The following is a 12071-nucleotide window of genomic DNA, read 5'->3' as shown; positions in this document are numbered from 1 at the left end:
TAATGAGCCGGTCTTGCTTTCCTTTCTGTAAAGCTAGCCAGAAATTTTAAATAGGAGAAGGGGTCAGGAGGAAGGTGACAGAAATTACAGCAGACTCGCTTTTGGTAGCGGTATTCTTCCTGCAAGGATAATTACTTAAAGCAAGACGAATGCTCTGCATTTCAGTTAACTCCTCTCCAGCCTGTGTTAAATCCATTACGGGATGCCTTGCATTTGACATTTGCGTCTTTGTCCGTAATGATGACAGTAAATTTAAACACCCCGGGAGGGCTGCGGAGAGCTGCCAAGTCTCAGGATGCTGCTGCTGCTACGACTCCTTTACCGTCGCCCCACGGGTGAGGCTGCTGCAGCTGCTTCGCCCGGGAGCAATGAGAGCGCCGGTGTCTCCCACACACTCACATCATAGGTGAAAGCTGCGCTTGCAAAAGCTAGATGTGACGCTGATAACCCGCGGTTGCTTCCTGGTTACTAGGTAATAGCGCTGTCCCAGGTGAATCCTTCGTGCCTGCAAAGGTAATTTATCATACGGCTTTCCTGTTTGTGTTCTGCTAGGCTGAATCCAAGCCTTCCATTTATTTCAGGACCTCAGTAAGAAATCAAAGCAGGGTTGCCAAAGGGCGGCGGAATTAAACTGTTTGCCTTTGCTTGGAAATGGCTCGAAATTAATTCTGGTGCTCGCAGAGCTGAGCGTGCTGGTGATAGCTGGCATGGGAGGTGGTTCTGGGCAGCTGGTTTGCAAACAGCACTTGCACTTTTCTGCCTCCTCCTGCCCCGTAGCTGTGTAGTTGATCCAGCGCCAGAGCCCCCACAGCTTCTCTAAGTGCAGACATGCATTAAGCTCCTTGGGGCTGAAGTCCGAGGCGGTTCTGCCGGGGCGCTTCCCTCCCGACCCTCCCGCTTCGCTGCCCCGAGGTGGGGGGTCTGCAGGGGACCTGGTGTCCAGCTGCTCTCGATTCTGCCCTTGGATGCTCCAGTGCCAACAGGGCAACGACGGAGCTTCGTTGTGAATCTGGGCTGTTGTCGCTCCTAAACAAAGCAGCTCTCTAAGCCAGGCCTGCAGGGCTGTGAGATGAAATGCCATCTTTCCTCCAGCTCTCATGTTTATGTATATATGCTGTATACAGTTCTATTATTCCACCTGTTTGATGATAATGGGTGTTTGGGATAGAGCAGCTGCTAAAGTGGCACACGGGGCGTTTCGAATCAGCAGGTGACATTTTTCACTGGGTTTATCTTTGAGAACAAGCTGGGCCTGCAATAAACTGGCTGCTCCTTCATTTACTAGAGGACAAAGCTGCCATTATTCAGGGGCAGAAGAAAGCGAAACCCCAGGAGATGAGCTGAGTGCGTGTGCGATATCCCTGTTCCGACTGCGTGCAGGCATTAATGCAAGAACTCAAGGTCAAAGGCTACCCAGCTCGGAGAGTCGGAGGCAGAAGGGGCCTCCAGAAGGAAGAATGGTTTATTTCTTTATCTCATGGAGTCATGTATCAATTATCCATGGCGTCTAACAGCCTAGGAAGGGAATAGATTTTCTGCTCTTTGAGAGGTTTTGCATGTGCCGTTCATTTGCTGGGCAGCGGATTTAAACTCGGCGTGGCTCTTGAGGCGGGAGGCTAAAAGCAGACATCGTGTAGCCTATGAGAGGGGAAAACCCAAAGGGGAAAAGCTTTCCTTTTAGTCTCAGGTGGTCCTTCTGTCGTTCATGAGGCAAATGGTGCTGATAATGTGAATTAGGGAAATCCGCTGTGCTCTGTTCTAGAGGGATTGCTGAGAAATTGAAGAAATTACCAGTCCTGTATGGCAGAGAATTGTGGCAGGGCTGAAAAAATCAGATCCACTCAAAAATGGAGCGATTTAAAAATAGCAAATTTTGTCAACCTTTTATGACAAGAAACTGCTACCTGCCCATCTCTGCTGCAATATCGTATCGTGACATGACCTGCTGTCAGCCTCCTGACACCAGGCTGCTGCCCGGCTGCCTCGGAGCCCCTGGGGTTTCCAGTCTGCAGAGCAGCGCTGCGTCCTCCGGAGAGGATGCTCGTGAGGGGATGCTCCTGCACCTCCCTCGTGATGAATCCTGGTAAGACCGTGCTCACCACAGTCTAGCAAACCAATGTGGCAAAACCCATCCTCAGCAGGAAGGCAATAGCTGCAGGAGCTCGAGCAGAAACAGCGTTTCTGCTGAGCAGAGCAAGCGCTGAGCATTCATCCCAGCCTTGGCTTCTGAGGGGGGACCCCGTCGTCTGTTGCGCTAGGAAGCGGAGGGGAGGATCCTGTGGAATACAAATGGATCTGGGCTTCGGCACGGGCATTCTGCAGCACGGCTTGCGCTTTCCCTCACACCCAGCTGGGGCTTTGCTCGCTCAGCAAGTTTTACCGGCCGGCTGGCCCTGAGCAGGAGAGGCTCTGGGGGGTACCTGGCAATTCCCAGGGTCCTGCTCTGTCTGGGATAACAGGAGGCTGTTCCCACCTTTGGGTCAATTGAAATCAGCTCTTTGTTTTGGGGGAAAAAACCACGTTCTGTTGTCTCATGGCATCAGCAGTGAATTGATTGCAGGAAGCAGTTGCTGTGGCAGGAAAGAAATGCCTCTTAGCTAGACAGCAACGAGCAGGTTTGTTTTCCTGTCTGTGCGATCCACGTGCGTGCTGCTTGCTTCGGCAGATCAAGGCATCAGAAGGTGCTCCAGCAGACTTCAACCCTGCCTCCTGCCCCTTCCAGCTCGGCTCTTTGAGCTCGGGGGAACTCGTGGAGCAGCCCACGTGAACGGGGAGCTTTTTCTTTCCTCTGAAGCGCTGCCGTTCGGGCGCCGGGCACAAAGTCCTGGCTGGATGCTGCGGCGGGTTGTGAGCTGTTCTGCCCTTTACTGCTCTCACCTTGATCTCCTTAATGGCCTCAGCGTGGGTCCGGGTTCCAAAACTGACTGCTGGGGCTGTCGTTCATCCAGTTAGCAATTTTTGACGATGAGAATAAATGTAACCTCTTAGAGATCAGTCTCATATTGAAAATGCAATAATACAGAAAGCAATTGCTCTTTGAGTCGGCCTTTGAGGGCTTCTGACGGCCGTCTGTAGGGCTTAATGCAGCAGGGAGCGTCTTCCTAATTGATGAGAGCTCTCTGCCGCTCCGGAACACCAATATCTGATCAATACCTGGTAGAAATGGAGGAGCGTTAAATCTGTACCTTCTCAGGACCTCCCATGAGAAGTGAAATAAATATATTTGCAGCCTCGTAAAGCGATTTCCCGGCTAGAGACTGGCAGGGCACGCGTCTGCACGGCGCTCTGCAACGCTGCCTTCTGAATCCCGTCCCGTCACCGCGTTTCCATCGTTATGTCATATCTCCACGCTTCATAAAACTTGCATTATAAACTCGACTCTCCCTCATGTTTTCTGTGTAGCTGAGGCAGAAAAGGGATGAGAACGGCTATGGGAGCTAAAGGCTGGGGGAACGGCTCCTGCCTGCCTGGGGTCCAGCGCTGTCTCGCTGGTGGGAAAAGGGTCATAAAACACCAGGGATGTCGATTTAATGTGTGTTTTGCGTTTGGTGTGAGACAAAGAAGGGATTTTAGATGGATGCCTTGGCAGAATTCAGGCAGGAGATGATTCTTGTTTCCTTGACAAGGATGTTTCAAGGGCAAACAGCGATCTGAGGACAGTGACCTTCTATATCCGCGCTATAACATCTCGAGTGTGTGCAGCCCTGGGGCTCCCCACTAATTACGCTCAGGAGGAGCTCTGGCTCCTCGCTCTCTGCAGCTGGGCATCTCCCTGTCCCGTCGCTCGTGATGTGGTACTGATGTTGTGAACCCATTGCACGTGGGGACCGGGAGCACAGCGGGGCGAGACGCTCTGCCGGTGCTGGGAACGGCAGGGCTCTTCGGCAGCCTCGTGCGGGAGCGAGAGCGCCAGGGAGAGGTGAAGCGGTGGTACCTCCTGGCAATCGAGGCCGTGGGATCCTCGGTGGCAGATTACCCCTCGCGGAAGCTGGCAAAATGCAAACTCCACTGTTAAAATGACATCAGCTCGTTCCTGTGTTGGCGAGATCACCCTGGGGCGGCCCCAGAACCGAATGCTGCTGCTGCTAGAGGAGAGGTTCGCAGGCTGCCCCTTCGTTTCACCGGGGTGCTGACTCCTCCACAGCTTGAGCTTTGTGAGCCACGGGAGATGTGTCACACATCAGACGGTATTTTAGCTTGGCTGCCTTTGTTGCCCTTAGACTTAGAGTGTAATTAGAAATATAATCCATCCCCTGTACGCCAGGTGACATCCCAGCCTGTCTGAATTCTGCAGCTATATTTTGTGATTACCGGCGATGCAGATGCTATTCCCGGTTCAGCTACAGCCTGACTTGCCCATCTGCTGTCTGCCTCGCGCAATCTGAACGCAGTCCCGGAGGGGGACGGGACACATTTGTCACCTGGCTGAGCATGACAGGTCCAGACCACCGAGGTCTCTAGCTGTCCCTTAGCGGGATGCCTTTGCTAACTAAGAGAAGGGAGACGGACGTGGGGGTGGCAGAGCCCAGCGCGGGTGGGTTCCTGGCCGAAAAGAGCATGTCCGTAAATAACTTCTCTTCTTGGTTATGGTCCAAAATGGTGTATATCAAACGGAGAGGCTCGTGGGCTCAGACTCCTTTCGTTCTGATGCTGGATACATCTTTAATGTTCAGCGGAGTTGCCATCTGGCAGAGCACCTGCCTTTGCTTTGCCAAGGAGCGAAGAGCAGATTCCCGTGGTGCAGTACCCCGGGATTTATCCCAGCGGCGCTGGGAGAGATGGGGACGGAGCCGTCCCGGGGGGTGGAAGGGGATCACGAGCGATCCCCGGCAGGACCCGGCTGTGTCTTGCTGTGTGCCGGTGCAGCGGCTCTCCTGCCCCGTGCCAGATGGAGCCGCACATGCCCGGGCTCGCGGGGACGGCGAGCGAGTGACGTGCCGCGGCTTGACGAGTTGCTGCTTCCCAGCTTTGCTCTCTGTCCCCTCGGTGCCGGCACGCGTGTGTCCCCGTGGTCGCCCCGGCATTGCTGCGGCTCCAACCCCGGCACGTTCACCCTGGGCTTGGCACGGACCCGGGGCAGAGACACAGCCATCCTTCCTAAAGCGTGGGCTGCGCTTCCCAATCCCCACCCGAGGGACGCCGGGCTGCTTTTCCACGGGCTGGAGCGGACTGCTTTGCAAATAGCTTTTGCAAAACTCCATGGGGATGAAACCTGAGGATTTTATGCCGCTGTCCCTGCTTTTCCAGGAAAAGGGCTCTTTGCCGAGGCAGGGCTCGCTGGGCTGCAGTGAAATGGGATTTTCAGAGTAATGCCTGTTTCTGGGAATCTCCTGTCCTGGGAGACAGGAGCCCAACTCGCTCGTGTTACCGTGTTGTGCTGCAGCTCTCCGGTTCCTCTGTGTTCCCGCTTCCTGACTGTTACAAACCTGTTAAAAACCCTGGAGTGTTTCTCAAGTCACATCGTTGTACTTCAGAGAACGCGCTGGAGAGTGCGTCAGCCTGGAAGCGTGATGGGAACAAATTTTGAAAAGCTTTTGATGTGAGGGGAAAGAGGGGAATTGGCCTGCGTAGGAAGGGTCCTTGGCACTGCAACACAGAGAGCTTTAAAAAAAAAAATCTGCAATTTGTTTAGTTGTTTCCTACCCAGTTTTCTCACATTCCTAGAACTGACTCATAAACCTGCTGCTCTGCATTTCTGATATTCAGCCTGAGGGCCTAATTCATGCGGTACTGGATGTCTGGTAGCTCTGCAGCCTCTGTGCTGTGGAGCACATGGAAGAGCTCAGCAGAAAGTGCTCTGCACCACACAGGATTAATCTCAGGGACCCCTGGTCTGTAGGAAAGTTTTTTTGGGTTTTTTTGTTTTTTACTTGGAGGCAGCTGATTGCCATTTAATTAACAACAGTTAGCATGTTTCTTGAGCGTTTGGGAAGTGTCCAGATGAGCTTTGTTCCAGGATGCTGCTCTCTCTGGTTTACCCCAGGGCTGGGGCGAGTTGTTAACGGGGATTCAGACGCTGCCCCGACTGGGTGTGTGCGTTAGACTCCCTCAGCAGTGGTAGAAAATATGCTTTGAAAGTTGGCCTGGATAATCTATAAATACAGAGGGAGCTTTGGTAGGGTCAGAAACAAATCTGTGACATTTTGCATCAGCAGGGAGAAAACAAAATTTCATCCAAGGTTTTATTCAATAGAGAAACTGATAATAAACCTTCCTTCCTCCAAACGGTCCGTTGCCACGGCAACCGGCGTGACATGCCAGGATGCGGGGATGGATGCAAAGCGTCACTGTGAGGAGGGCTGCCGCCTTGAGCAGCATTAAGTGGCTTCATCAAGGTGAAGAACGAGCGCAGAAGCAGTGGGGCGTGTGTGCGGGTCCACTCCTGCCACAGCTTGCTCCAGTTAGCCCGAGGAAGGGAGCGGAGCTCCGGGGAATGTTGATTTAGGCTTAAAGCAGCAAAGTGCAGCTGGACGAGGTTAGGTGAGCTAAATATGCAGCAGCCTGGCAATGGCAGAGCAGCTCTTTCCACCGTGGTGGCTGTCACTGTGCGTGTCCTGTCCTAACAGAAGAGGGAGAGACCTTTGTGCTCCGCACAACTCAGCCGTTGGTACTGCAGTTACCGGGGCTGCTGCGTCCCACGGCTTACAGCTGAAGGACCGTGCGGGGTTGGGCAGGGGATACGAGACATCGATGAGCAGACCCGTGAGGTTATAATCTCTGTTCCTTTTCTGCTGAGGGAAGAGGAGGGTCCTACAGTTCATCAGTCACACGGTGTGTGACCCACGTGCACTGCTGACGTTTGGGGTTTTTTTTGGTTCGGTGGGGTTTTTTTCCATCTCCAGGAAGAGCAGGCAGTGGTGCTTTGAGGTCAAGCCCAGCACTGTAAAGTCTTATCCCCGTGCACAAGAGCAGTCATCGGAGGTGTCGGACACTTGTCTGGGATGTGGAGTCAAGTCCCTCCTGTGAATGAGTCCCCAACAGTTGCTTCTGTGTCCCTTGGCTGGCAGGGCAGCATCGCCGATGGGGACCGTGACCCAGTGAAACAGTCACTAGGTGAGACAGTGACTTGCCTTGTAAAGCAGGGAGAGGGTTTAGGATCAGCTTTCCTCCAGGGAAGGGCTGCTGGGGAAGCAGCAGGAGATGGAAGGGTGCCAGCCTGGACCTGCCTGCCCTGCCCAGGGACGATGGCAGCAGGACTGAGCCAGGCCCTTGAGGCTCACTGAGAAGGCGGCAGCTTTTCTCTGGCCCTTGGGTTTTTGTTTTTTTTTTCCCCCTGCGTTTTAAAACCTCCTGTTTTCTCCTCCAGAGGCCGGCCGGGGTGATCACAGAGCCTGGGGGAGCTGGAGGTCTTGTCTGTGCCCGTAACCTGCCTGCTCGATGCTTTGTGTCTGTGCACCACGCAGCCCCGCAGGAGGAGGTGGCTGCAGACTTTAGAATGGAAAATGAAAGCTGGAAGTCGAGCAGGTTGAATTCCTGCCTTGTAGGTGGAAATTGTAGATCTCCTGTCTCCTGGGGGCACGTTGATGAATGTGGCAGACGTTCCCGGTCATTATTTCATAGCCTGCAGGCCTCCTTGTGACAGCCATCATCCCTGCGCCTGGTGTCCTTGTTGGTCATCTGGTTTGGAGAGTGAATCTTTGTATTCCCCAGCGTGCGTTAGGGAAAGCGCTTTGCAGAGAAGTTGTTTTATCTCCTGCAGAGACAGGCGCTGTCATTTAGCCAGAGTCGGGAGGGAGAGCAGATGGTGACCTGTTTTTGCCAGTGAAAGAATGAGGTTGGAAAGGCACCGTTGAAGTGAGGACACGGGGAAGAGGCTGCCTGGCCATGCCTTAGATAAACAAGACTTAATTTTAGCTGGCCCCAGTGTGGGGCTTGAGACCTGCCGTCTCCCACGCTCGGGGCAGATGATGTGCCTTTGGCAATGGTCAAAATGCAGATCTCCGTGGTCCTTGGTTTTTAAGCCACGATGTTATGTTTTCCCTCTAAAAGGTGCATGTGGTAGGATGCGAAGAACTTGTCCATCATCTGTCTGGCCTCCAAGAACTCCAGAAGAAATGACCCTACGCTAGACAGACCTCCCTGTTAGTGTTTTGCCCTGATTCCTGATAAAGATTTGTCCGGAGCGGGAAGGATGAGGGTATTTTCCCCTTTGTTTTCCTGCATGCAGTTAACTATTGTAAGATGATTCACTGTTATGCATATAAACATATGCTTCTTCTTGGAGTGTTGCTAATTTCTTGGCTTCAGCAGCTTCATCTGGGAGTTTGGCCACATTTGGTTCACGTCGAGTGAACAAGTGTTGTTAATGCCTGTTGCTTTGTGTGGGGTTCTGCTACAGGGGAATTGCGGGCTGAAGCTTGGTCCCTGCTCAGCATTCATCTCCTGCCTTGAAGATAGCTTAATTGCTGGCAGTTTTTGCTGGAGCAGAAGGGGCCTGAGGCAGAGCGGGTTGCCCCTAGCAGGAGAATTCGGAAGTCACCTGAGGTGCAGAGCTGGGAGGCGCTGGGTGAGTTACCGTGGGAGGGATTTGCTGATTTTGAAGAATTTTGGGTACTTTGTCCCTTGCGGCAGCATCACCCGCAGCGGAAGGCGGCATGGCTGTCACCTCCCAAAGGAGAATATGAAATAACGGAGAAATAATTTGGAGGGTGGATGAATGAACCCTTCGCCTCACGATGGTTTATCCAAACCTGTCCGAGGTCCCGTGTAGATCAGAAGGTTTCCAGCTACTGACTCCTGCATGAGATGGAGGGCGATCTCGATCCCGCATCAGCTGCACCCCCCGCGCCCCCCCCATGGCCACGGTCCAGCAGCCGGGGACCCCCCCAGCACAGCTGCCTGCGAAACCCCAGCTCTGCTGGAACCGGCCCTGTACGGCTCTCCCTGTACAAAACAGGGATGCTGTGCCACCGGCCAGGTATTTGGGAGGTGTTAACGGGAGGGAGAGAGCGTTTCCAGGCCTGGGGAGGCAGTGAGGTGGGCTGGGATGGTCTGACACAAAATGTGGGCGCGCAGGGAGGTACCACGAGCGAGAGGCTGAGCAGTGTTATGGTAACTAGGACAGGGGATACAGGGAGGCAAATGAGTCACTCGGAGATTAGGTAAATCTCAGCAGGATTATTATTATTATAAGGGAAAATCCTGCAGATGTTGGATCTCAACAGCTTGAGAAGTCACCTTGAAAGGGGAACTTTGCAGGGCACTGACCTTGGGAAAACGTGTCTTGTTTTAATGGGGATTTGAGTGAAAACAGTGGCTGGTTTTGGCAATACTGATCCATCCCTGTGTAAAAGAGATTCAAACCCCGTGCAGCCCACGTGGTAGGGCAGATGGAGCAGCACGCAGGGCAGTAATGTCCTCTAGATGCAGGACAGGGTCCGGGTAGCCCGGCTGCCCTTTGCTCACCGCGTCGGGTCGTGCCGTTGACCGCAGTCGCCTGCGGAAGGCTGTTCTGAGCCGGCCGGGGTGGAAATTCCCCACGGGGTTCCCCGTTCTGTTTTTTGCAGGGCAGCGCCATCAGCAGCGGGTGATGGTGGAAGTGATACCGCCCCGGGGGACCGAGCGCTCCTTGCTCTGCTCCAGGGCACGTGGCACTCGGGGGCACCTCGTATACCCCCGGTGACAAGCGTGGCGTGGCTGTGAGCGCCTTTTGCACGGGGGGTCAGTCCCCACTGAGGCTGGGCTTGGAGCAGGGGGTTGTTTGCAGGGAAGATGTGATGGTAAAGGAGGGCAGTGCTAGCTCAGAGAGCCAAGGTGGACCGGGTTTTGTTATCGTGGTAGGACTCCCCGGTGTCCAGGAAGCTGGCTGCTAGTGCAATCCAGTCCGCGATCCTTCTGGTTGAAATATTAACTTTCAGAGCACGAAATGTTTCTTACTCAGGCAGCAGTATTTGGGCAATAGCTCCGAGCTGTGAGAACTGCCCTTCTCTTTTCTTTTTGGCAAACTTTGGCAGGATCCTCAGGTCCTTTAGATGACCGTGCACAGGGAAGAAAGGGGCAGCCGGATTAGGAAGCTCTCTGTGGGAGGGTTGTGCTGTGATGGATTCTGGTGTAGGGATGGACTTTGGGAGAGCGCTGCAGTTTAGCCTTCTGCTCTTCAACCCTTCTCTCTTTCTCCTGCAAGATTGTGGATTAGCCTGGTGTAGGCAGGGGAAGGTGGGTCTGGTGGCCCTGTGACAATCTCCTGTTTGTTCCCAGCCCTCCTTGGAGCCGCTGAAAACGTCACTGAGCAGCAGCCATCGTTTCGGGTCACGACTGAGGTTTGTGAACTGAGAGACACAGAGCAAAGCTTGCGGTCTCTCCTCGAGTGATCTCCTGGCAGGGCGACGAAGACCTGTGCTCGGAGGCTGTGACGGCTGCAGCACATCACCGGAGGAGCCTGCAGGCACCCCTGACCTCTACCTGCTGCTCCCGTCCCTCTCAATTAGCAGGGCCTCATTAGCACTGCCGCTGCACCGGCGGCTGAACCTGGGTCGTCCTGGCACTCCCCTCCAGCCGGCAGCAGCTTCGTGCCACCGGGTCGTTACCGCTGTGCCGGCGCGGTGCTGGGCGAGCGCATCGGGGCTGCTGGACTCTCCGAGCGCCGTCACCTACCCAACGGGCTGGCGGGTCAAGCCGAGGGCTTTTCTTCTTGCTCCTGCAGCTCCACAGCAGCGTGGGATTCAAAAAGGGGATTTCTCTGCTGGCCGATATCCCATCCAGGCGCTGAGAGCGAGCTCTACCTCTCTGTTTATTGCTGACAATAAAGATGCTGCGAGCTGAGTGGTTTCGGTGCAGCCCGCCCTGCCCTTGTCCTCTGCCTTCTGCAGGGAAAATGGGTTTAAAACGCTGATTTGGAGTCCGGCTCTGCAGCCCTGCCCCACGGCAAGGGCTCCCCTGGCTCGGCGGGGCTCCCTGTGAGCGCTGGGCGAGGGGAGAAGGAGCTGCTGCTGCCCAGACCTTCATCAGCGAGGGCACCTGCATCGCCTCGGATGCTGGCTGGTGTAGCAGGCAGTGCAGAGGGGAGTCGTTTCATTTATTTGAGCTCTCTAGCAGTGGGGAAGCACTCCCCGCAGGGGATCAGCGACAATGCCTGGCCTGAGCCAAATTTGCTGGCAGCGCTCCTGCAGTCAGTCTCTCGCACCCTGGCCGATGGGTAGGTGACCTCTGTTTTATTTATAATCACAGCTCTCTAATTCCCCAGGTAGGAGACGAGCAGCAGTCCTGTCCTGAAGGGCAGTGCCTTGGCTCGCTATAAATAGATTAGACCTTAATCCCCAAAAGATAAAGCCCCGCTGCTACTCGGGCAGATTAAGCAATGTTGGGGGGAATTTTCCAGCCCGTGGAGCGGGAGGACGGAGGAGACGAGCATCGCTATCGCTGCTTCACGGCAGTCCCACAGCTGGGTTGTCACACAAAGCCTTTATCCCTGACCCAGAGCATCCACCCTCTGCATTTTGCTCTTTTAAGCGTAATTAGGATACGTGGTGCTCTGAGATGCCAGGATACACCCCGGCGGGGCTCACGTACCCAGCGGTGGGACGCATGGGGGACACGGCTCTGCAGTCACGTGCAACGATGCTCGTGGACGGTGGATACGCTGACCTGGAAAGATATGAAAGGATGCGTATCCCCGGCAGATAAAAGTCTGCCTTGTGTTTGCCACAGGCTGCAGCTGCCTCTCAATGCCGTTACGCAACATGAGGTTTCCTTTCCTGTGGAATTTGACTTTAACAACCTTATAATTTAGCAGAGTGATGATTTTTTTTTTTTTCCTGTGCCTTTTTCCCCGAGCTGCCATCATTCTGGGAGTGCTGTGCTGACTTTAAAGACAGACTCAAGTTAATTGCGGGTCGGCCCGTTCGTTAGGCGCAGCGCGGCGTTCTGCTGGGGCCGAGGAGGAGGAATGAAATAGTTAAGTAAGCTGGCACAGGCAGGAATTAAAATAACGACAAACATGTCTTGGTTAGCCAGGTGATGGTCTAAGTCCTCCGCTGTTTTCAGCAAGTACACGTATTAAATAGCCGCTGTGCGCAACAGCGAGATCCCTTTGTGCCGCTAATTAGAAGGTGGTGTCGTTTACGTGGTGTGAG

General features: G+C 54.2%; 1 protein-coding gene across 1 annotated transcript in view; it reads left to right on the top strand.

The window, feature by feature from the left end:
* The first annotated feature begins 375 nt into the window (after positions 1–375).
* Positions 376–12071, top strand: part of ADGRB2 (adhesion G protein-coupled receptor B2) — a 105123-nt gene continuing 93427 nt past the window's right edge. Inside the window, exon 1 of the mRNA XM_075773767.1 lies at positions 376–513. The gene's annotated coding sequence lies outside the window, so the exon portion shown is untranslated. The remainder of the gene's footprint in view (positions 514–12071) is intronic.

The sequence above is a fragment of the Balearica regulorum genome, chromosome 22, assembly GCF_011004875.1.
Source record: "Balearica regulorum gibbericeps isolate bBalReg1 chromosome 22, bBalReg1.pri, whole genome shotgun sequence".
NCBI lineage: Eukaryota > Metazoa > Chordata > Aves > Gruiformes > Gruidae > Balearica > Balearica regulorum.
Note: the sequence above shows the minus strand (reverse complement) of the source record. Positions and strands in the feature narration are given on the sequence as shown.